This window comes from Elephas maximus, chromosome 5, assembly GCF_024166365.1.
Source record: "Elephas maximus indicus isolate mEleMax1 chromosome 5, mEleMax1 primary haplotype, whole genome shotgun sequence".
NCBI classification, from domain to species: domain Eukaryota; kingdom Metazoa; phylum Chordata; class Mammalia; order Proboscidea; family Elephantidae; genus Elephas; species Elephas maximus.
In genome coordinates, this window is record NC_064823.1 from 148,977,190 (window position 1) to 148,981,225 (window position 4,036).

Sequence of the window (4,036 nt, forward strand, 5' to 3'; positions counted from 1 at the left end):
CGTGTCTTTGGTTTTCTTCATTCTCCCTTGCTCCTGATGGGAAGAGACCAGTAAAGTATCTTAGATGGCCACTCCCAGGTTTTAAGATCCCAGACATTACTCACCAAATTAGAATGTAGAACATTTTCTTTATAAACCATGTTATGCCAGTTGAGCTAGATGTTCCCTGAGACCATGATCTCCATAGCCCTCCTCCCAGTAACTCGGTTGTCACTTGATTTCTTGACTGCTGCTAATATGGGAGTTGAATGTGGATTCAAGTAAAACGAGATCCTTAACAACTTAAATCTTTTCTCCATTTATTACGATCTTGCTTATTGGTCCAGTTGTGAGGATATTGTTTTATCATGTTGAGGTGTAATCCATACTGAAGGCTGTGATCTTTGAGCTTCTTCAGTAAGTGCTTCAAGTTCTCCTTACTTTCAGCAAGTGAGGTTGTGTCATCTGCCTACTGCAGGTGATTAATGAGTCTTCCTCCACTCCTGATGCCCCATTCTTCTTCATATAGTCCAGCTTCTCTGATTATTTGCTCAGCATACAGATTGAATAAGTATAGTGAAAGGATACAACCCTGACGCATACCTTTTCTGGTTTTAAATCACTCAGCGTCCCCTTGTTGTGTTTGAAAAATAATAATAAAAGTGGAAGCATTTTAGATACTTGCCACATAGAAAATGCATCAAGGAATTGAATTGCCTTAAGGGAGCTCACCCATGAAATAAATATTTGCCACAGAATTCATCCGTGTTGATATAATTCCAACAAAAACGTTTATATTCAAAATCAAAACACCACCAGGGTCAAAACATACACGAATTCAAAATGATGAAATCAAAATACCCTGTACTTCCCATAAGTACCTCAAATCCGGCAGCTTTCAAACTAGATTCACTTTCTACTTCCCATATTTACCTTTGAATTGCTTCTCCTGTGATTCCTATCTCAGAGAACAGCACTGTTACCCCCGACTCAGGCCAAAAGCCTGCACAAAAGCTGACTCTCTTCCTTGCTTTCCCCCCCTTTCCCCACCACCACATCTGATCACTTTCTGCTTTTTCTGGCTTCTGAATATCTTTCAATAAGTTCACATCACCCCGTTCCCACGGCAACTCCTGCCCTTCAGACAGGAGTTAGTTGTTAATTAGTTACCCTTGAGTCATGCCTGACTCATGGTCAGCCCACACTCAATGGGATTGGACAACTGTGATCCACAGGGTTTTCACTGGCTGATTTTTGGGAACAGATTGCCAAGCCTTTCTTCCTAGTTTGTCTTAGCCTGGAAGCTCCACTGAAACCTGTTCAGCATCATAGCAACACGCAAGCCTCCACTGACAGATGAGTAGTGACTGTTCATGAGATGCTTTGGCCAAGAAACAAACCTAGCTCTCCCACATGGAAGGTGGGGATTCTACCACTGAACCACAATTACACTTGCCTCAGGGCTATAGCCTCCTACTCTCACTTTGCTTACCTTAACTATCTCAAACCACTTCGCCCACTGCCAAGTGAAAAATCTTTCCAAAATGCAATCTGGACATATACTCTTCAGAGGTCCCTCTGCCCAAGCCTAGCTTACAAGGCCCCTTGTGATGTTTCCTTATCATGCTTCCTCCTCAGCACAGCTATGCTACATCTGTGTCTTGGATTTTCCATTCTCTCTCTGGTCCGCAGGCATCACATATGCTTCTCCTACCCCAAATCCTGCTGCCTCCCCCCACTCTCCAAGCCCCATTAGGATTCCTGTGCTGGTGAATTCCTACTCAACCTTCCAAAAATTGTACTGCAATTGTCTATTTTCTTGATTGTCTCTCTCACTAAATTATAAAGTTCTTAGGACAGGTCCCTGGGTGGAACAAAAGGTAAGTGCTTGACTTCTAGCTGAAAGGTTGATGGTTCAAACCCACCCAGAGGCACTCTGTTTCTAAAAGGTCACAGCCTCAAAAACTCTGACACACAAGGAGTCTCCATGAGTCAGAATCAATTCTGCAGCCACTAACAACAGCAACTAAGATCTGAAACCCATCATCACTGAGTCACTTTCGATCCATAGCAAGCCTATAGGACAGAGTAGAACTGCCCCATAGGGTTTCTAAGGCTGTAATCTTTACAGAAGCAGACTGGTAGGTTTGAACTGCTGACCTTTCGGTTATCAGCACAGTGCTTAACCACTATGTCACCAGGGCTCCTTACAACTATGACAGGTGATGCTTTATTCATTGTCTTAAAAAAAAAAAATTTTTTTTTTTTTAGTTAGTACTGCAGCAACACAAACATCACAGGTAGGTGGCTTTAAAGAACAGTAATTTATTTTAACCTCATAGTTCTGGAGGTTAAAAGTCAAAATCAGGGTCTTGGTTATGAGGATTCCTTCCTTTTCCTTGCCAGTAGCCCGGAGACTTCCTTGGTTCTTGGTGATCCTCACATGGCATCTGTCTTCCCCTATATATCCTCATTTCTGTGCTTACTCTTCTCTTTTTATAACTCAGAAGTGATTAGGGCTTCCCGCACCGCAGAACAGGTTTGCCACCAGAACACAGGTGTTGGTGAAAACCATAGAAAAATCAAAGCCAAAATGGGAAAGGAAAAGAACCATACCAACATCATCGTCATTGGACACATAGATTCGGGCAAGTCCACCACTACTGGCCACCTGATCTACAAATGTGATAACATCAACAAAAGAACCATCGAAAAATTTAAGCCAGAAACTACTGAGATGGGGAAGGGTTCCTTCAAGTGTGCCTGGGTCTTAGATAAACTGAAAGCTGAACATGAGCATGGCATCACCATTGAAACCTCCTTGTGGAAATCTGAGACCAGCAAGTATTACATGACCGTCATTGATGCCCCAGGAAACAGAGGCTTTATAAAAAACATGATTATAGGAACATCACAGGCTGACTACGCAGTCCTGATTGTTGCTGCTGGTATTGGTGAATTTGAATCTGCTTTTTCCAAGAATTGGCAGACCTATGAGCATGCCCTTCTGGCTTTTACACTGGATGTGAACCCACTAATCATTGGTGTTAACAAAATGGATTCCACTGAGCCAACCTATAGCCAGAAGAGATATGAGGAAATTGTCAAGGAAGTCAGCACCCACATTAAGAAAATTGGCTACAGCCCTGACACAGAATCATTTGTGCTAATTTCTGGTTGGAATGGTGATGACATGCTGGAGCCTTGGTTCAAAGGATGGAAAGTCACTCAGAAGTTTGGAAATGACATTGGAATCACGCTGCTTGAAGCTCTGGATTACATCTTGCCACCAATTCGTCCAACTGACAAGTTCCTATATCTGTCTCTTCAGGATGTCGACAAAATTGGTGGTATTGGCACTGTCCCTGTGGGCAGAGTGGAGACTAGTGTTCTCAAAGCAGGCATGGTGGTCACCTTTGTTCCAGTCAATGACCCCACTGAAGTACAGTCTGTTGAAATGCACCGTGAAGTTTTGAGCAAAGCTCTGCCTTGGGAAAATGTAGGCTTCAATGTCAAGAATGTCTCTGTCAAAGATGTTTGTCCTGGCAATGTGGCTGGTGACGGCAAAGATGACCCACCAATGGAAGCAGCTAGCTTCACTGGTCAGGTGATCATCTTGAACTACCCAGGCCAAATCAGTCCTGGCTATGCACAGCTTACATTGCTTGCAGGTTTGCTGAACTCAAAGAGAAGATTGACGGCCGTTCTGGTAAGAAGCTGGAAGATGGCCCCCAAATTCTTGAAGTCTGGTGATGCTACCATCCTTGATATGGTTCCTGGCAAGCCCGTGCGTGTTTAGAGCTTCTCTGATTATCCTCCTCTGGGTCATTTTGCTATTTGTTATATGAGACAGACAGTTGCTGTGGGTGTCATTAAAGGCAGTAGACAAAATGGCCCGGGAGCTGGCCAGGTCACCAAGTCTGCTCAGAAAGCTCAGAAGGCTAAAAGAATATGATCCATGACACCTGCCACCCCAGTGGTGGAAGAACAGTCTCAGAACTGTTTGTCTCAATTGGCCATTTAAGTTCCATAGTAAAAGACTGGTTACTGATAACAA

At 43.5% G+C, this 4,036-nt stretch overlaps 1 pseudogene; it reads left to right on the forward strand.

Moving 5' to 3' along the window:
- Window positions 1-2,569: 2,569 nt before the first annotated feature.
- LOC126077278 (elongation factor 1-alpha 1-like) lies at window positions 2,570-4,036 on the forward strand (annotated as a pseudogene).